The following is a 21,207-nucleotide window of genomic DNA, read 5'->3' on the forward strand; positions in this document are numbered from 1 at the left end:
ACAGGTGATGCCGCGGGGAGAGATAGCTACGTTCCGGGAACTGCGACAGACCTACCATCTGCCGGGGACGTTAGTTTTTAGATACTGGCAGCTTCACCATGCCCTTAGAGCTCAATTCCCTTCCTGCCCTGTGCTGGAGACTGACCCCATTGAGAGCCTGCTGATTTCGGCGGGCCTGGAGAAACCTCTCTCCTCCCTGTATCTTCACCTGACGGTTGTCCATGACATCACGACTTGCAGGTCCAGACTTAAATGGCAGGGGGATATTCCCTCTCTGGATGTGGAGGAGTGGGAGGAGTGCCTGCTCACCTACATCCCCTCTATGATTGCGGCCAGGGACCGTTTTATACAACTAAAATTTATTCATAGGGCCTATTTTACCCCTCAGAGGATTGCGAACATTTACCCGGGTCTCAGCCCCAACTGTACTAGGTGCGACTCGGTGGAGGGGACGTTTTTTCATATGGTCTGGTCATGCCCACGGTTGCGCCAGTTCTGGAGCGAGGTGGCGGATACTCTTGGAGAGGTCTGTGGGATGCCGATACCACTGGATCCCCTGACATTTTTGCTTAGTCGTCTAGATGGCATAGAGGGTGACCGCTACGTCAAGCTATGCCTGACGTACGCGTTATTTTATGCCAGGAGGGAGATACTACTCAGATGGAAGCAGGCGGATCCGCCGTCTGCAGCGATCTGGCGGAAAACGATCAACAATGTCCTGCCATTGTACCGTATTACATATGAAAGTAGAAACTGTCCGAAAAAATATGACAAAATCTGGTCAAACTGGATTGACGCATGCGGCTGACCCTGCTTAGGCGGGGTGGGCCTCGTGCGGTTCCGCTCCTTCCATAATGCCTGGTTTACCCTGTGCCGGAGGTGGACTCTCCCCCTTCCCCCTCCCCCCCCCTCATAGCGGTTATTAGGTTGTGGGGTTGGGTTTGACCCCTGGGTGCCGTCCCTTCTGTATCGGTAGGCTCCTTTCAGTAATGTTAATTGTATGCCCCCCCCCCCGGGGTAGATAGTACTCGTGCCCTATTAGATGCAACCAGGAGAACCTGTCGTCCCTTATTGGGAGTGGAGGGCTGTTAGGATTGGATGTTATTGGCTGTTGGGATTCATGATTTGATACCCTCTCGGGTACCTAGGATGTGATATTTATGTGCCTTACGATCTTATTTTGCATAACTGCTGTGCTGATATTGTCTTGCTTTGTTATCACCTTGTTAAAAAACAATAAAAAAACCTTTCTGATAAAAAAAAGCCTACGGCACCTGGTATTCCCAGTCGGTTTCCCATCCAGTTACTAATCAGGCCCGACAATGCTTAGCCTCCGAGATCAGACAAGATCGGGCACTTTCAGGGTGATTTGGCCGTAGGCACTTTCTTTGGGAACTCTCAACCCTCTTGACAAACGCCAAGATGGTCATCTTGGGAAACAAGCGAAAAAAAAAAGCAGGTCAACGCCAACAACATAAAAAATAGGATTTTTATATACAGCTTACCTGTAAAATCCTTTTCTTGAGAGTACATCACGGGACACAGGAGCTTCATTACATAGTGGGTTATATAGGCACCTCTGGTGATTGGACACTGGTTAACCCCCAATTAAGGCGAATTCCTCCCCTATATAACCCCTCCCATATGGGAGGCACCTCAGTTTTGTAGCAAAGCAATAGGAAACCACACAAAACCCATTAGGGGCGGGAGCCCTGTGTCCCGTGATGTACTCTCAAGAAAAGGATTTTACAGGTAAGCTGTATATAAAAATCCTATTTTCTTGATCATACATCACGGGACACAGGAGCTTCATTACATAGTGGGATGTCCCAAAGCAATGCTCAGATTGAGGGGAGGGAAACACAGATCATAATATATAGACCGCCAAGGACCGGAGGACCTAAACTGCAGCCTGCAGTACACTGCGCCCAAAGGCGATATCCTCTTGCCCTCTGACATCCACCTGATAGAATCTGGTGAATGTGTGGACTGATGACCAAGTTGCAGCCTTACAGATCTGAACCAGGGAGGCCTGGTGATGCACTGCCCAAGAAGCACTTACAGCCCTAGTTGAGTGCACTTTCACTTGAAAAGGAGGGATCTTCCCTTTAACACTATGGGCCTGAGAAATAATCTGTCTAATCCACCTTGAGAGAGTGGATTTTGATGCCGCCTCACCCTTCCTAGGGCCTTCCAGCAAAATAAATAAGCAATGAAGATAGATACTGATTGCCCTTACCACATCCAAAGTGTGCAAAGATTCTTCTTCTGCGGACTGTGGGTCTGGAAAAAAGGATGGTAGGATTACATCTTGATTCAAATGGAATCCTGAAACCACCTTAGGCAGAAAGGACCTGTTGGGACGCATTACCACCCGGTCCTTATGAATAATTAGATACGGCTCTTTGCTGGAGAGAGCTGCTAGTTCTGACACTCTTCTAGCCGTGGATATGGCTACCAAGAAAACCAATTTTTTAGTCAAAAGAACTAACGAAGCCTGATGCAAAGGTTCAAAAGGTTGCCCCTGCAAAGCTGAGCGAACCAAATTCAGAACCAATGGGCATACCGGAGGTTTGACTGGCGGCCTTATCCGCATAGCCCCCTGAATGAAAGCCTGCACCAGAGAATGCGATGCAAGTGGCTTCTGAAAAAACACTGACAAGGCCGAAATCTGCACCTTGATAGTGCTTACGGCCAAATTAATTTCTAGGCCTGACTGGAGGAAGGCCAAGATCCTGCTAATGACATACTTTCTAGGATGCTATTCCCTGAGTTCACACCAGGAAACATATGCCCTCCAGATTTTGTAGTAAATAAGCCTGGAGGCCAGCTTTCTGGCATTGACCAGAGTAGAAAGGACTTGCCCCGAAAGCCCACAGTCTCTCAGAATTTGGGTCATTCTTCTAGGCACAACTGCTGGTGGCTCAGAATTAGGCGCACCAGATCCCCAATGGCCAAGGCTTTTGGCCTTGGTAGAAACACCTTGCCCTGAGCGGTGTCGATAACCATACCCAGGTATTCCAACCTGGTAGCAGGCTGTAGGGACGACTTTTCTAGGTTTATAATCCAACCTAGGCGTTCCAGGTGTTCTAGCGTTCTGGTAACACTGTGGTTCAGGAGCGCTACTGTTTTCTCTATGAGAAGCAAATCATCTAGATAAGCCATGACGGCTATACCCTGAGCTCTTAGGTTTGGCAAGAGAGGGTCCAGAATCTTTGTGAAGACTCGAGGGGCCGTTGCGAGCCCGAAAGGCGAGGTCACAAATTGAAAATGGCACCGCTCTACCGCGAACCTTAGATACTTTTGGTGTGCGGGAAAAATTGGCACATGGAGATATGCATCCTTGATGTCTATTGATGCCATAAACTCTCCCCCTTGCAAGGAGGAGACCACAGTGCGAATTGACTGCATTCGGAAGGACCGGATGCGTAAAAACCAGTTCAGATCCTTCAGATCCAGGATAGGTCTGACACTTCCATTTGGCTTTGGAACAGTGAAGAGATGAGAGTAAAACCCTGAACCCTGTTCTTTTGGGTCCACTTCTACTATCACCCCCTTTGATAGTAAGTGATCTAAGGCCAGAAATAGCGGTCTTTGCTTTACTGGGTCCCTGGGGAATCCTTGACCTTAGAAAGCGAGAAGGTGGAATCTCCTGAAGGTCCAGCTTGTAGCCCAGAGATATATATGCTTTTGAGAGAGTTGTACCATTAGGACATTTAAATGGCTTAATATTGCAGGGAGGAAGTATGGCTGTTCAACGGTAAGAGATTGAAAGCTTAGCTTGAGAATGGCCGAAAATAGTTGCGTTAGTCTAAATTTAAAGGATATACCGGTACCATTGAGAAAGCTTAAATTAGACTAGTTGATCTTTGCATTACAAAATCCTATTATTATTATTATTACAATCCTAGTGCAGAGAGATACTCAGGTAATGTCAGGGATACTCGGTTAATGTCAGAAAAGCAATAAAACTGTTTACATCGTTAGCGAGCGATATTTACATTACTCTTAGTATGTGCAGCATGTCTGGTAGCAAATGGATGGTTTTGTGAACATTTTGCATTACCGTACAATTAGCGGTAGACCTCATCGAAGTGAAAAGATTTAACCGGATTTTGAGATAGTATTTCTAATAGTAAATAAAGCAAAATAAGTCAGGATGGTGTGTCGTCAGTGGTTATACCAATGTGACAGTTGATGTGGAGAATTACAAATATGCAAAACAGAGCAAAAGAGTACATGGTTTATTTTGATGTATAATACCAGTTATTGTAGGCTTCTTTTTATGTTGTTGGCGTTGATTCGTTTTTGTTTTTTTCGCTTGTTTCCCAAGGTGACTATCTTGGCATTTGTCAAGAGGGTTGAGAGTGCCCAAAGAGATCGCTTACAACAGCAACACCCTGAAAGAGCCCTATCTCTTGTCATCTCTGAGGCTAAGAAGGGTTGGGCCTAGTTAGTACCTGGATAGGAGATGGCGTTGGAATACCAGGTGCCGTATTCTTCTTTTTATGTTGTTGACATTGACCTGTTTTTTTTGCTTGTATCTCAAGGTGACTATCTTGGCATTTGTCAAGAGGGTTGAGAGTGCCCAAAGAGATTGCCTATGGGCACATAACCCTGAAAGCGCCCGATCTCCTCTGATCTCAGAGGCTAACCAGGGTTGGGCCTTGCTAGTACCTGGATTGGAGACCACCTGGGAATACTAGTTGCCGTAGGCTTCTTTTCATGTTGTTGGCGTTGACTTGTTTTTGTTTTGTTTGTTTACCAAGGTGACCATCTTGGTGTTTGTCAAGAGGGTTGAGAGTGCCTGAAGAGCTTGCCTATGGCCACATAACCCTGAAAGCACCAGATCTCATCTGATCTCAGAGACTAAACAGGGTCGGGCCTTGTTAATACCCGGATGGGAGACCAACTGGGAATACTAGGTACTTCTTCTTATGTTGTTGGCGTTGACTCTCCTAGGAAATCTCCTACGGCCACATCACCCTGAAAGAGCCCAATCTCATCTGATCTCAGAGGCTAGGGTTGGGACCAGTTTAGTACCTGGATGGGAGACCGCCTGGGATTTCCAGATGCCGTAGTCTTCTTTTTATGTTGTTGCCGTTGACCTATTTCTTTCAGCTTGTTCCCAAGGTGACCATCTTGGCGTTTGTCAAAAGGGTTGAGAGTGGCCGGCAAGATTGCCTACAGCCCCATCACCCTGAAGGCGCCCAATCTCATCTGATCTCAGATGCTAAGCAGGGTCGGCCCTGGTTAGTACCTGGATGGAAGACTGCCTGGGAGTACCAGGTGCCGTAGACTTTTTTTAATATGTTGATGGCGTCGACGACCTGTTTTATTTTTCTGCTTGTATGCCGAGTTGGCCATCTTGGTGTTTGTCAAGAGGGTTGAGAGTGGCCCTCAAGATCACCTCTGGCCACATCACTCTGAATGCGCCTAATTTCGTCTGTTGTCAGATGCTAAGCAGGGTTGGGCCTGGTTAGTACCTGGATGGGAGACCGCCTGGGAATATCAGGTCCTGTAGGCTTTTTTTTAATATGTTGTTGGCATCGACGACCTGTTTTATTTTTCTGCTTGTTTGCCGAGTTGACCATCTTGGCATTTGTCAAAAAGGTTGAGAGTGGCCAGCAAGATCACCTATGGCCACATCACCCTGAATGTGCCCGATCTTGTCTGACCTCGAATGCTGAGCAGGGCTGGGCCTGGGAAGTACCTGGATGGGAGACAGCCTGGAAAAACCTGGTGCCGCAGGCTTTTTTTTATATATTGTTGGCGTCGACAACCTGTTTTATTTTTCTGCTTGTTTGCCGAGGAGACCATCTTGGCGTTTGTCAAGAGGGTTGAGAGTAGCCAGCAAGATCGCCTACGGCCACATCACCCTGAATGCACCCCATCTTGTCTGATCTCGGATGCTAATTAGGGTTGGGCCTGGTTAGTATCTGGATGGAAGACCGCTTGGCAGTACCAGGTGCCGTAGGCTTTTTTCAACATGTTGTTGGCGTCGACGACCTGTTTTGTTTTCCTGTTTTTGCCGAGTTTACCATCTTGGCATTTGTCATGAGGGTTGAGAGTGGCCACCAAGATCGCCTACGGCCACATCACCCTGAATGCGCCTGATCTCGGATGCTGAGCAGGGTCGTGCCTGGTTAGTACCTGGATGGGAAACCGCTTGGGAATACCTGGTGCCGCAGGCTATTTTTAACATGTTGATATCGTTGACGACCTGTTTTATTTTTCCACTTGTTTGCCAAGGTGACCATCTTGGCGTTTGTCAAGAGGGTTGAGAGTGGCTAGCAAGATCACCTACAGCCACATCACCCTGAATTGACCCGATGTTGACTGATCTCGGATGCTAACTAGAGTCGGGCCTGGTTAGTGTCGGGAAGGGAGACCGCCTGGGAATACCAGGGGCGGCAGGCTTTTTTTTAATATGTTGTTGTCGTCAACAACCTGTCTTATTTTTCTGCTTGTTTGCCGAGGTGACCATCTTGGCATTTGTCAAGAGGGTTGAGAGTGGCCAGCAAGATCGCCTATGGCCACATCACCCTGAATGTGCCCCATCTCGCCTGATCTCGGATAGTAAGCAGGGTCAGGCCTGGTTAGTACCTGGATGGGAGACCGCCTGGGAATATCAGGTGCCGTAGGCTTTTTTTTAATATGTTGTTAGCTTCGACGACCTGTTTTATTTTTCTGCTTGTTTGCCGAGGTGACCATCTTGGCATTTGTCAAGAAGGTTGAGAGTGGCCAGCAAGATCGCCTATGGCCACATCACCCTGAATGCGCCTGATCTCATCTGATAGCGAATGCTGAGCAGGGTCGGGCCTGGTAAGTACCTGGATGGGAAACCGCCTGGAAAAACCTGGTGCCGCAGGCTTATATTTTAATATATTGTTTGGCGTCGACGACCTGTTGTTTTTTTCTGCTTGTTTGCCGAGGAGACCATCTTGGCGTTTGTCAAGAGGGTTGAGAGTGGCCACCAAGATTGCCTATGGTCACAACACCCTAAATGCGCCTGATCTTGTCTGATCTCTGATGCTAACCAGGGTCGTGCCTGGTTAGTACCTGGATGGGAAACCGCCTTTGAATACCTGGTGCCGCAGAATTTTTTTTAATATGTTGTTGGCGTCGACGACCTGTTTTATTTTTCTGCTTGTTTGCCGAGGAGACCATCTTGGCGTTTGTCAAGAGGGTTGAGAGTGGCCACCAAGATTGCCTATGGCCACAAAACCCTAAATGCCCCTGATCTTGTCTGATCTCAGATTATAAGCAGTGTCGCGCCTGGTTAGTACTTGGATGGGAAACCGCCTGTGAATACCTGGTGCCGCAGACTTTTTTTAATATGTTGTTGGCGTCGACGACCTGTTTTATTTTTCTGCTTGTTTGCTGAGGTGACCATCTTGGCATTTGTCAAGAAGGTTGAGAGGGGCCAGCAAGATCACCTACGGCCACATCCCCCTAAATGTGCCCAACCTCGTCTGATCTCGGATGCTGAGCAGGGTCGTGCCTGGTAAGTACCTGGATGGGAAACCGCCTGGAAAAACCTTGTGCCGCAGGCTTTTTTTTTTATATATTGTTTGGCGTCGACGACCTGTTGTTTTTTTCAGTTTTTTGCCAAGGAGACCATCTTTGGCGTTTGTCAAGAGGGTTGAGAGTGGCCACAAAGATTGCCTATGGCCACAACACCCTAAATGTGCCTGATCTCATCTGATCTCAGAAGCTGAGCAGGGTCCGCCCTGGTTAGTACCTGGATGGGAGACCGCCAGGGAATACTAGGTGCCGCAGGCTTTTTTAATATGTTGTTGGCGTCGACGACCTGTTTTATTTCTATGCTTGTTTGCCGAGGTGACCATCTTGGCGTTTGTCAAGAGGGTTGAGAGTGGCCAGGAAGATCCCCTATGGCCTTTTCACCCTGAATGCGCCCCAACTTGTCTGATCTCGGATGCTAAGCAGGGTCGGGTCTGCTTAGTACCTGGATGGAAGACCACCTGGGAATACAAGGTGCCGTAGGCTTTTTTTAACATGTTGTTGGCGTCGACGACCTGTTTTTTTTTCTGTTGTTTGCCGAGTTGACCGTCTTGGCATTTCTCAAGACAGTTGAGAGTGGCCACAAAGATTGCCTATGGCCACAACACCCTAAATGTGCCTGATCTCATCTGAACTCGGAAGCTGAGCAGGGTCCGGCCTGGTAAGTACCTGGATGGGAAACGACCTGTGAATACCTGGTGCCGCAGACTTTTTTTTAATATGTTGTTGGCGTCGACGACCTGTTTTATTTCTCTGCTTGTTTGCTGAGGTGACCATCTTGGCATTTGTCAAGAAGATTGAGAGTGGCCAGCAAGATCACCTATGGCCACATCACCCTGAATGTGCCCGATCTTGTCTGATCTCGAATGCTGAGCAGGGTCGGGCCTGATAAGTACCTGGATGGGAAACCGCCTGGAAAAACCTGGTGCTGCAGGCTTTTTTAAATATATTGTTGGCGTCGATGACCTGTTTTATTTTTCTGCTTGCTTGCCGAGCTGACCATCTTGGCGTTTGTCAAGAGGGATGAGAGTGGCCAGCAAGATCGCCTATGGCCACAACACCCTAAATGCACCTGATCTCATCTGATTTCGGAAGCTAAGCAAGGTCGGGCCTGGTTAGTACCTGGATCGGAGACTGCCTGGGAATACCAGGTGCCGTAGGCTTTTTTTTAATATGTTGTTGGCGTTGACGACCTGTTTTATTTTTATGCTTGTTTGTCGAGGTGACCATCTTGGCGTTTGTCAAGAGGGTTGAGAGTAACCAGCAAGATTGCCTACGGCCATATCAATATATTAATGCGCCCTATCTTGTCTGATCTCGGATGCTAAGCAGGGTCGGGTCTGCTTAGTACCTGGATGGAAGTCCACCTGGGAGTACCAGGTGCCGTAGGCTTTTTTAATATGTTGTTGGCGTCGACGACCTGTTTTATTTTTCTGCTTGTTTGCCGAGTTAACCATCTTGGCGTTTGTCAAGAGGATTGAGAGTAGCCAGCAAGATTTCCTATGGCCATATCACCCTTATCGCATCCAAATTTCGTCTGATCTCGGATGCTAAGCAGGGTCAGGTCTGGTTAGTACCTGGAATGGGAAACCGCCTGGAAAAACCTTGTACCGCAGGCTTTTTTTAATATGTTATTGGTGTCTACAACCTGTTTTATTTTTCTGCTTGTTTGCTGAGGTTACCATCTTGGCGTTTGTCAAGAGGGTTGAGAGTGGCCAGAAAGATTGCCTATGGCCACATCACCCTAAATGCACCTGATCTCGTCTGATCTCAGATGCTAAAAAGGGTTGGGACTGGTTAGTACCTAGATGGGAGACCGCCTGGGAATATCATCTGCCGTAGGCTTTTTTTAAATATGTTTTTGGCGTCTACAACCTGTTTTATTTTTCAGCTTTTTTGCTGAGGTGACCATCTTGGTGTTTGTCAAGAGGGTTGAGAGTGGCCAGCAAGATCCCCTACTTCCACATCACCCTGAATGAGCCCAATCTCATCTGATCTCGGATGCTAAGCAATGTTGGGCCTAGTTAGTAACTGGATGGGAGACCACCTGGGAATATCAGGTGCCGTAGGCTTTTTTTTAATATGTTGTTGGCGTCGACGACTTGTTTTATTTTTCGTCTTGTTTGCGGAGGTGTCCATCTTGGCGTTTGTCAAGAGGGTTGAGAGTGGCTAGCAATATCGCCAACAGCCACATCACCCTGAATGCGCCCAATATCATTCAGGCTGAGGCTAGTGTATACAGAGAGGCTAGGGTATACAGTGAGGCTAGTGTATATAGAACACAAGCTTTGGTATACATAGAGGCAAGTGTATAAATAAATGCTAGTGTATACAGAGAGACTGGGGTATGCAGAGAGGCTAGTGTATACAGAGAGGCTGGGTAATATAGAGCTGCTATGGTATACAGAAAATGGCTGGGTTAAACAGAGAGCCTGGGGTATACCGAGAGACTAGTGTAAAAAAAAAAGACAGGCTATTGCATTATGATGACAGGCACGTGTATACAGAAGACTCACTGGGGCATACAGAGAGGCTGGAGTATATAGAGAATATAGAGTATACAGAAAACAGGCTTGGGTATAGAGAGAGGCTAGTGTATACAACGAGAGGCTAGGGTATATAGAAGACAGCCAAGAGTATAAAGAGAGGCTAGTATATCAAGAGAGGCTAGTGTATCCAGATGACTGGCTAGTGTAAATAAATGACTGGCTGGTGACTAGAGAAAGGCTAGTGTATACAGAAGACAGTCTCGGTATACAGAGTGAGGCTGGGGTATACAGAGAAGCTAGGTTATACAGTAGTCAGGCTAGTTCATATAAAAGACAAGCTAGGGTATACAGAAGAAAGGCTAGTGTATACAGAGAGGCTAGTGTATGCTCAAAGGCTAAGGTATACCGTGAGGCTAGTGTACACAAAAGATGAATAAGTGTATACAGAATACTGGCTAGTTTATACAGAGAGGCTTGCATGTACAGAAGACAAGTCTTTCTTGCTATTTTTTGCTAGGTCATGGAGGAGGTCGCCAGAGAGCTGAGGGTTTTTTTTTCTACCTCAAATGCCGCCTCCGGTAGCTCCCCCATGATGGTTTGTGAGGCTCATAAGTGCACCATTCAAGGTCTTCAAGGTGCACGGCTGAAGAAGGAGAGATCACAGCAAACTCTCAACCTTCTGAGCAAAATTAAGGCCCTGGAAGCCACCCACAAGCAATCGTTAGCCACACACACACTGGCAGACCTCACCTCCCTGAGAAACCAATTGAGGGCTCTGGCACTGTTTAGGGCCAAAGCAATTCTTGCGAAATGCAAGCACTCCTTTTATGAACACAGCAACAAATGTGGTACGATACTGGCCAGGGCTCTGAGAAACCAGAGGGTGCGGGCCTTTATCCCGGAGATATTGGGGGAGGCAAACTCTAAGGTTTATGCCACGGAGGAAATAGCGGAGGAGTTTCATAAATATTATAGATCACTGTATAACCTGCCACCCCTATCCTTGGGAAGAGATAGGTCCCTGGAATGAGAGGCCATTTCGGGATTACATCCAGAAATCGGGCCTTCCTCAGCTGCCAGAGGAGGCCTTGACAGCCATGGAGGCGCCCCTTTTGGGGGAAGAGGTAACTCGTGCCATTTCCCAAATGCACAGTGGTAAAGCCCCAGGCCCGGACGGGTACTCGCTTCCCTACTACAAGATCTTCGGGGACCTGTTATGCCCGTATTTTTTAGCTGCCTATAACGAGGCCGGAGAGGGTGGGTCTCTTCCGGACGATACCCTACGGGCCTTCATAACGGTGATTCCCAAAGAGGGCAAAGACCCCCTTCACTGCCAAAACTATAGGCCTATCTCCCTCCTCAACGTGGATCTCAAGATCTTCACCAAGGCTCTCTCAATGTGCCTGTCGGAGTGGATCCCCTCTCTGGTTCACTTATTCCAGGTGCCCTTGAGGGAGGCGAGGGACAATAGCACAAAGGCGATCAACCTGATTCACACGGCCAAGACACAGAAAACCCCGATGCTACTCCTGTCAACAGATGCGGAGAAGGCATTTGATCAGGTGAATTGGCCTTTTCTATTTGAGACCCCATGTCAGGTGGGTCTGGGCCAGCGGATGATGCCTTGGCTAGGGGCCATTTATTCCAATCCTTCAGCCCAAGTGAAGTTAATGGCCAATTGTCGGCCTCGCTCAAGATATCCAACGGAACGAGGCAGGGTTTTCCCCTGTCGCCGTTGATCTTTATCCTGACCCTGGAACCTCTCCTGTGACTTGTCAGAGACAACCCTAACATAACGGGACTCAATCTTAGCGCCACTATGACCCCTAAAATTGAGGCTTTTGCTGATGATTTTCTATTTTTCCTAACCAACCCTCTGACATCCTTACCAAACTTAATGGCGGAAATGCAGAAGTATGGCAAACTTTCATTCTTTAAGGTTAACTACCAGAAATCAGAGGCGTTAAATGTCTCTCTGCCGACCTCTCTGGCAACTTTACTGAGGGCGAACTTCTCCTTTAATTGGGCTAAGTCCAGCATCAAATATTTAGGTATCCACCTGCCGAACAAGATGGAGACATCTTGCCTCTCAACTTTCCCCCTCTTCTGACAGACATTAATAAAGATCTCCAAACCTGGCAAAAGGTTATGTTTTCTGTAGTATTGTCAAAATGAACATCATGCCCAGAATATTATATTTCTTACAGGCTCTCCCAATTAGAATACCGAGCGTCTATCTCCGTGCGGTGAATAGAGCGTTAGTTACGTTTATTTGGGCCCAAAAACCACCAAGACTCAGGCAATCTATTCTACGTCTAACAAAACTGCGGGGAGGGATGGCTTTTCTTGATGTAAACTTGTGCCATATGGCATGTCATATGACGAGATTCATAGATTGGGGCCGATACGGAACACTTAAACAATTAGTCCGGCTCCTCTTAGGAGTGGATTTGGAGGGACTGCCCTGGTGTCAGCAGAATCTTCCAAGTCGCGCTATACTTCATCCCACAGTGGGTGAAACGTGGCGGATAATCCAAAAAGCAGTTTGAGAGCATTCGGTGGCACCAGGGGTCAAGTCCTGGGGAAAAAAGTGTGGGAACTCCCACCCAAGATCCACTCCCCCCACCAAAAAATAAATAATTATGATACGCTCATATGCACAAAGTGGTATTTTTTATCCAATTTTTGTATTGTGTGTATGAAGCTTAACTGTTAGTACATAAAAAAACGATTCTCAATAAACATAAATACGGTAATTCTCTGAATAATCAGCATTCATTCAATTGTGCTTCCATGCAAATGTGAACATCGTGTTCTGATCTTTATTGGGGAATTTTATTTTGTATATAGAGTGTTTATGTGGTGAGTTTACACTTTTCATTGAACAAAGTTTGGATAACAAGGGTTAAACGGAAAGGTCATAAATTAACTGCACATTATCTGGACAGAATGCTTAGGAGATGTATGTTAGCTTGGGGGGATGCAAACTCTGCAGGGCTCCAACACACACTCGCTGCTATTCCAACCTAAGCTATTTCCACATAAACTTCCCTCCTGGCATTAAACTTTGCCAGGTATTGTGCTCAGCTTACCAGCCCAAACTGATGTTCCTCCCTCAGCTCACCTCTCTCCCTGCATGTCCTGTGAGCAGAATAGCTGTGCTCCTCCTCTGGGTTCTCTCATCATATGGCACTGAAGATAGAGGAGGGGGAGAGTCAGCGGGACACACAGAGCAAGTATGCAGGATAAGAGGGGGAGGATGAGGAGACAGAAAATCAGGAGGGGCCAGCGGGGAGGAGCGCATCACGAGAGTTCTGACTAAATACAATCTCTTAGCAGCAGGGACCTGATCTACCCGTCAGATAGCTGTGATTGACAGGCAGATTGAAGTGGAAGCTGTCATGGGGCCTCCTACTGGCAATGCCTGAATGGTCAGGTGTGCGGAACTTACTATTGCGAGCTGTTGGTGTAGCACCTGACATACAGCTCGCATACTTCAAAGTCTTGCAGGACATGGCTGCTAATGGGAACTGAGTTCCTGTTGGGGAAATATTAAAGTAACTCCGTTCCCGTGAGTTCCCGCAGGACTTGAGCCCTGCATCTCCCCAATGTAATATTGGCTGAGCATGGATGGGTATGGCTGGTTATTGGCAGAGTAAGTATTGGCAGGGAAAGTATTGGTAGGGCATTGCAGAATATTGACAAGATAAGCATTGGCAGGGTATTGAAGAGTATTGGCAGGGTATTGCAGATTATTGCTGGGTATTGCCGATTATTGCTGGGTATTGCAGATTATTGGCAGGGCACTGCTGGGTATTGCAGGGTAAGGATTGCAGACTGTTGACAGAGTAAGTATTGCAGAGTATTGGCAGGGTATGTGTTGCAGAGTATTGGCAGGGTATGTATTGCAGAGTATTGGTAGGGTATTTCAGAGTATTGGCAGGGTATGGCAGAGTACTGGCAGGTATGTATTTCAGAGTATGAATTGCAGAGTATTGGCAGGGTATTGCAGAGTATTGGCAGGGTATGTATGGCAGAGTACTTACAGGGTATGTATGGCAGAGTATTGGCAGGGTATTGCAGAGTATTGGCAGGGTATTGCAGAGCATTGGCAGGGTATGTATTGCAGAGTATTGGCAGGGTATTGCAGAGTACTGGCAGGGTATGTATTGCAGAGTATTGGCAGGGTATTGCAGAGCATTGACAGGGTATGTATTGCAGAGTATTGGTAGGGTATTTCCGAGTATTGGCAGGGTATGGCAGAGTACTGGCAGGGTATGTATTGCAGAGTATGAATTGCAGAGTATTGGCAGGTTATTGCAGAGTATTGGCAGGGTATGTATTGCAGAGTACTGGCAGGGTATGTATGCAGAGTATTGGTAGGGTATTGCAGAGTACTGGCAGGGTATGTATTGCAGACTGCAACTTAATAACACACTAACCTGGTATTCTCTTCCCTTCTCAGGAGAGAATAAACTGGCAGCAGTGCAGCGGCTTTGGCCCTAGGAGGCCAGAACTCTGGCAGGGTATTGCAGAGTACTGGCAGGGTATGAATTGCAGAGTATTGGCAGGGTATTTCAAAGTATTGGCAGGGTATGTATTGCAGAGTACTGGCAGGGTATGTATGGCAGAGTATTGGCAGGGTATTGCAGAGTATTGGCAGGGTATTGCAGAGCAATGGCAGGGTATGTATTGCAGAGTATTGGCAGGGTATTGCAGAGTACTGGCAGGGTATGTATTGCAGAGTATTGGCAGAGTATTGCAAAGTATTGGCAGGGTATTGCAGAGTACTTGGCAGGGTATGTATTGCAGGGTATTGACAGGGTATTGCAGAGTACTGGCAGGGTATACATTGCAGAGTATTGGCAGGGTATTGCAAAGTATTGGCAGGGTATGTATTGCAGAGTATTGGCAGGGTAAGTATTGCAGAGTATTGACAGGCTGAGTACTGCAGAGTATTGGCAGGGCATGTATTGCAGTGTATTGGCAGGGTATTTATGTGCCCAGTATTGGCAGAGTAAGTATTGCAGAGTATTGGCAGAGTAAGTATTGCAGAGTATTGGCAGCGTAAGTATTGCTGAGTATTAGCAGAGTAAGTATTGCAGAGTATTGGCAGGGTATGTTTTGCAGAGTATTGGCAGGGTATGTATTGCAGGGTATTGGCAGGGTATGTATTGCAGAGTATTGGCAGGGTGAGTACTGCAGAGTATTGGCAGGGTATGTATTGCAGAGTATTGGCAGGGTATTGCAGAGCATTGACAGGGTATGTATTGCAGAGTATTGGCAGGGTATTGCAGAGTATTGGCAGGGTATGTATTGCAGAGTATTGGCAGGGTATGTATTGCAGAGTATTGGTAGGGTATTTCAGAGTATTGGCAGGGTATGGCAGAGTACTGGCAGGGTATGTATTTCAGAATATGAATTGCAGAGTATTGGCATGGTATTGCAGAGTATTGGCAGGGTATGTACGGCAGAGTACTGACAGGGTATGTATGGTAGAGTATAGGCAGGGTATTGCAGAGTATTTGCAGTGTTTTGCTGAGTACTGGCAGGGCATGTATTGCAGAGTATTGGTAGGGTATTGCAGAGTATTGGCAGGGTATTGCAGAGTACTGGCAGGGTATGTATTGCAGAGTATTGGCAGGGTATGTATTGCAGACTGCAACTTAATAACACACTAACCTGGTATTCTCTTCCCTTCTCAGGAGAGAAGTAAACTGGCAGCAGTGCAGCGGCTTTGGCCCCAGGAGGCCAGGACTCTGGCAGGGTATTGCAGAGTACTGGCAGGGTATGAATTGCACAGTATTGGCAGGGTATTTCAGAGTATTGGCAGGGTATGTATTGCAGAGTACTGGCAGGGTATGTATGGCAGAGTATTGGCAAGGTATTGCAGAGCATTGGCAGGGTATGTATTGCAGAGTATTGGCAGGGTATTGCAGAGCATTGACAGGGTATGTATTGCAGAGTATTGGTAGGGTATTTCCGAGTATTGGCAGGGTATGGCAGAGTTCTGGCAGGGTATGTATTGCAGAGTATGAATTGCAGAGTATTGGCAGGTTATTGCAGAGTATTGGCAGGGTATGTATTGCAGAGTACTGGCAGGGTATGTATGCAGAGCATTGGCAGGGTATTGCAGAGTATTGGCAGGGTATTCCTGAGTACTGGCAGGGTATTTATTGCAGAGTATTGGTAGGGTATTGCAGAGTACTGGCAGGGTATGTATTGCAGACTGCAACTTAATAACACACTAACCTGGTATTCTCTTCCCTTCTCAGGAGAGAATAAACTGGCAGCAGTGCAGCGGCTTTGGCCCTAGGAGGCCAGAACTCTGGCAGGGTATTGCAGAGTACTGGCAGGGTATGAATTGCAGAGTATTGGCAGGGTATTTCAGAGTATTGGCAGGGTATGTATTGCAGAGTACTGGCAGGGTATGTATGGCAGAGTATTGGCAGGGTATTGCAGAGTATTGGCAGGGTATTGCAGAGCAATGGCAGGGTATGTATTGCCGAGTATTGGCAGGATATTGCAGAGTACTGGCAGGGTATGTATTGCAGAGTATTGGTAGAGTATTGCAAAGTATTGGCAGGGTATTGCAGAGTACTTGGCAGTGTATGTATTGCAGGGTATTGACAGGGTATTGCAGAGTACTGGCAGGGTATACATTGCAAAGTATTGGCAGGGTATTGCAGAGTATTGGCAGCGTATTGCAAAGTATTGGCAGGGTATGTATTGCAGAGTATTGGCAGGGTAAGTATTGCAGAGTATTGACAGGCTGAGTACTGCAGAGTATTGGCAGGGCATGTATTGCAGTGTATTGGCAGGGTATTTATGTGCACAGTATTGGCAGAGTAAGTATTGCAGAGTATTGGCAGAGTAAGTATTGCAGAGTATTGGCAGCGTAAGTATTGCTGAGTATTAGCAGAGTAAGTATTGCAGAGTATTGGCAGGGTATGTTTTGCAGAGTATTGGCAGGGTGAGTTCTGCAGAGTATTGGCAGGGTATGTATTGCAGGGTATTGGCAGGGTATGTATTGCAGAGTATTGGCAGAGAAAGTATTGCAGAGTATTGGCAGGGTATGTATTGCAGAGTATTGGCAGGGTGAGTACTGCAGAGTATTGAGAGGGTATGTATTGCAGAGTATTGGCAGGGTATTGCAGAGCATTGACAGGGTATGTATTGCAGAGTATTGGCAGGGTATTGCAGAGTATTGGCAGGGTATGTATTGCAGAGTATTGGCAGGGTATGTATTGCAGAGTATTGGTAGGGTATTTCAGAGTATTGGCAGGGTATGGCAGAGTACTGGCAGGGTATGTATTTCAGAGTATGAATTGCAGAGTATTGGCATGGTATTGCAGAGTATTGGCAGGGTATGTACGGCAGAGTACTGACAGGGTATGTATGGTAGAGTATAGGCAGGGTATTGCAGAGTATTTGCAGTGTTTTGCTGAGTACTGGCAGGGCATGTATTGCAGAGTATTGGTAGGGTATTGCAGAGTATTGGCAGGGTATTGCAGAGTACTGGCAGGGTATGTATTGCAGAGTATTGGCAGGGTATGTATTGCAGACTGCAACCTAATAACACACTAACCTGGTATTCTCTTCCCTTCTCAGGAGAGAAGTAAACTGGCAGCAGTGCAGCGGCTTTGGACCCAGGAGGCCAGGACTCTGGCAGGGTATTGCAGAGTACTGGCAGGGTATGAATTGCAGAGTATTGGCAGGGTATTTCAGAGTATTGGCAGGGTATGTATTGCAGAGTACTGGCAGGGTATGTATGGCAGAGTATTGGCAAGGTATTGCAGAGCATTGGCAGGGTATGTATTGCAGAGTATTGGCAGGATATTGCAGAGTACTGGCAGGGTACGTATTGCAGAGTATTGGCAGGGTATTGCAAAGTATTGGCAGGGCATTGCAGAGTACTGGCAGGGTATGCATTGCAGAGTATTGGCAGGGTATAAAAAGTATTGGCAGGGTATTGCAAAGTATTGGCAGGGTATGTATTGCAGAGTATTGGCAGGGTATTGCTGAGTACTGGCAGGGTATGTATTGCAGAGTATTTGCAGGGTATGTATTGCAGACTGCAATCTCTTCCCTTCTCAGGAGAGAAGTAAACTGGCAGCAGTGCAGCGGCTTTGGCCCCAAGAGGCCAGGACTCTCTGGCACTGGGTAGAGGCGAGGGAAGGGACAGTCCGGATTCAAGCCGTGTGTCTGTGGCTGACTGCTCTGGAGGAGCTGCTCAGCCGTAGCCCGGGCCATATGCGCACTGCCCACTGACTCCTGCCAGTGTGTGCCCACGTGTACGGCCAACGTCATGTGACTGGTTGCTAGACGCAGAGCGGCCCTAGCATAGCAACCAGTCACTCGGATGGCCGCGGAGTACGCTGAATGCGGCGCCTAATGGGAATGGCGTTCCTGTGGTTGAAATAGTACGGGAACGCCGTTCCCATGCATGCCCGCAGGACTCAAGCCCTGGGTGGCACCAAGCCCCTCTCCATTAATGCCAGTGATTGCCAATCCGGCCTCTAGCCCGGGTCTCAGTGACCCCAATTTCCAGAATCTAAAGGAGGTAGGCAGATCTCAACTTTGCCACTTCATCAGCCACGGTAAGTGGATGACCAGGGAGAGCATCATGCAGGATCCCCTTTTTGCGAACCTCACATTCTGGCAGAAGCTCCAGTTGGCTCAATTTTTGGTATCACAGCCCACCCCATCCCCCTACGGGAGGGCCCTGATGTCCTTTGAACTTTTGTGCTCGGAGCAGGGGCCGAACCACCATACGGTCTTGCTGGCATACCAAACCTTCGTAATACCCCAGAAGGTTACAGACGCCCCTACATAGCCAAATGGGAATGTGACTTGAGTATACAGTTATATGAGAGACAGGCTGTTCCTCTTCTCGAGTAAGACCTCGGCATGTGTCCAACAGCAGGAATCGGAGTACAAGATATTGTCTAGATCAGTGGTCATCAACCCTGTCCTCAGGGCCCACTAACAGGCCAGGTTTTATGTATTACCTTGGAGAGATGCAGACTAGAATACTGCAATCACTGAGCAGCAAATGATATCACCTGTGATGTATCTCAGTTATCTTGCAAACCTGGCCCGTTAGTGGGCCCTGAGGACAGGGTTGATGGCCACTGGTCTAGATTACTCCAACCAGGATTCTCAGTGCATGGACCTCTGTTGGAGATGTGGAGAGGAGCCTGGCACTATCCTACACATCTTTTGGTCCTGTCGGTTTATTACAATGTTCTGGACAGAGGTACACAACATAATGCAAAGGTTCATGGATCGGGTGCTGCCCCGGTCAGCTGAGTTCTTTCTCCTACATCACCATACCATACCGAGCAGGGCCTATCAGAAATCTATCTTACCCCTCCTAGTCACGGCAGCAAAAAGTTGCATCCTCTTCTACTGGAAGCGGAAGGAGCCCCCTGGGGTGGATGTCTGGCTGAAAAAGATGGTGGAGATTCATAGAATGGAGGACCTGGTGGCAACAGATAGAGGTACTAGAGAGAAGTTCCTTCAAAAGTGGTTATATTGGCTAAAGCTGAACTTGAGTACCACCCAATCTGGCAGATCATAAAAAACAGGTAGTTACGATTTACCTACTGTCAAAGGTGTTATTTTTTTACTTCTGTATAAATTGTGTATAAATGGGTGACACCCATTTGAGATGTTACATATAAGAGATAATATCTGGCTGATCATGAAACAAGGTAGTTACGATTTTGCCACTTTCAATGTTGTTCTTTTGTTAATTCTGTATAAATGGGTGACACCTCCCACAAGGATTGTGCGCTGATTCCTGTAAATGCATATGCTTATTTTTGTTGCTGCGATTGATGTTAGATATAAGAGCTATTATTCTCTACATATAGCGAGTTTTACACTGCTTTTTGTTGAATTAAAGATTATTTAGAATCATTATTCTCATTATTCTAAAAATGGCAGAGTGTACTCACAATACAGAGTATTGTGTATTTCAGTGAGACGATATTGCTTTTGAAAGAGTTGTATTATTAGTTTAGTTTTTTTATTAGTATGGGTTGTATTATTATACATAGCATTGTATTTTTATACATTATACATTGCAGACCAATAGGACAGGTTATATTTCGCTTAATATTGCAGTGAGTAAGCATTGCAGCTAATATGTGCAGATTATAAGATAGCAACAAGATGCTTATATCTTAAAATTAGCAGTATACCTTACAGAGGTTTACCGGGATTTAGACATATAGCAATAAACTTGGCAAAATAAAAAAGGATAATACTAAACCTTTAAATTGTTCAAGGGAGAGTTGCAAAGTCTCAATGCAGCAATGAGAATAGATGATTTTGCTGTATAACACGAAATAACAGCTTAAGGATGAGAAAGCATAATAACTGGCTGAGACGAATTGCATTAGAGATGTGAGATAGATGAAATGTCAAACCCCTTTGGTTACTGACAGGTAACCATTAATACAGTTAACACAGTTAAAGTTAATACAGCAAAGTGTGAGCCAAGCATCTAAAGAGTATACATTATTTAAGAGTAAATTGACTTAGCTTTAAAACTCCAAAGTGTAAATCGTTAATTGTTCTTAATGTAAGTTAATCTTGAGATTGTGATATCTGCTAAATGTGACAGTTCCATGTCGCGGTCCGTTTCCACTGATTATCAGCTTACTGTAAAATCAGTAATTGAAACCAGTAAATGCTAAGATTTTAACCGGTTTACATTAGGATGTAGAATTGATATGGAAGTTAAATCGTTCCATTAATTTTCTGAAACTTATGTTAAGCACGAAGACGGTTTACACTGACTGTTGTCCTTTTCCACTGGATATCAGCATATTGTCAGGATATCAGTAACCCTGAACATTAATAGTGAGAGACGGTTGACATTGGGATGAATGTAAAATAATTGCATTAACTACATGCAACTACATATCAATCATGTCTCACTGCTTTTTATTAATAGAAAACATAGCATGGTATTTTTATACATTATACATAGCAGACCACTAATGCAAGAGAGTAAGTATTGCGGTTAACAGTAGAGAGATCGGAAGCGTTAGCTGCAGTAGCTTAAAAATAACTGACAAATAGAAGATGAGTACACTTTCCGTTTCCTAATGCAAAGTGATACCAGCTAAATGTCAGAATAGCAATAAAACTGTTCATGTCGGTAGCTAAAGATGATTGCATT

At 46.4% G+C, this 21,207-nt stretch overlaps 11 pseudogenes; 10 read left to right on the forward strand and 1 right to left on the reverse strand.

Annotated features, from left to right (window-relative positions):
- Positions 1–1,262: 1,262 nt before the first annotated feature.
- Positions 1,263–1,381, reverse strand: LOC143956911 (5S ribosomal RNA; annotated as a pseudogene).
- A 3,801-nt stretch (positions 1,382–5,182) lies between these two features.
- Positions 5,183–5,301, forward strand: LOC143951593 (5S ribosomal RNA; annotated as a pseudogene).
- Positions 5,302–5,635: 334 nt separating this feature from the next.
- Positions 5,636–5,754, forward strand: LOC143953770 (5S ribosomal RNA; annotated as a pseudogene).
- Positions 5,755–5,861: 107 nt separating this feature from the next.
- On the forward strand, positions 5,862–5,980 carry LOC143942693 (5S ribosomal RNA; annotated as a pseudogene).
- A 105-nt stretch (positions 5,981–6,085) lies between these two features.
- LOC143949393 (5S ribosomal RNA) lies at positions 6,086–6,194 on the forward strand (annotated as a pseudogene).
- A 334-nt stretch (positions 6,195–6,528) lies between these two features.
- On the forward strand, positions 6,529–6,647 carry LOC143955849 (5S ribosomal RNA; annotated as a pseudogene).
- Positions 6,648–6,755: 108 nt separating this feature from the next.
- On the forward strand, positions 6,756–6,874 carry LOC143949890 (5S ribosomal RNA; annotated as a pseudogene).
- Positions 6,875–7,666: 792 nt separating this feature from the next.
- LOC143947369 (5S ribosomal RNA) lies at positions 7,667–7,785 on the forward strand (annotated as a pseudogene).
- A 557-nt stretch (positions 7,786–8,342) lies between these two features.
- On the forward strand, positions 8,343–8,461 carry LOC143949161 (5S ribosomal RNA; annotated as a pseudogene).
- A 107-nt stretch (positions 8,462–8,568) lies between these two features.
- LOC143946984 (5S ribosomal RNA) lies at positions 8,569–8,687 on the forward strand (annotated as a pseudogene).
- A 563-nt stretch (positions 8,688–9,250) lies between these two features.
- LOC143952743 (5S ribosomal RNA) lies at positions 9,251–9,369 on the forward strand (annotated as a pseudogene).
- Positions 9,370–21,207: the final 11,838 nt, after the last annotated feature.

This window comes from Lithobates pipiens, unplaced genomic scaffold (assembly GCF_037356315.1).
Source record: "Lithobates pipiens isolate NorthernLeopardFrog02 unplaced genomic scaffold, aLitPip1_a1.2 Scaffold_10, whole genome shotgun sequence".
Classification (NCBI taxonomy): domain Eukaryota; kingdom Metazoa; phylum Chordata; class Amphibia; order Anura; family Ranidae; genus Lithobates; species Lithobates pipiens.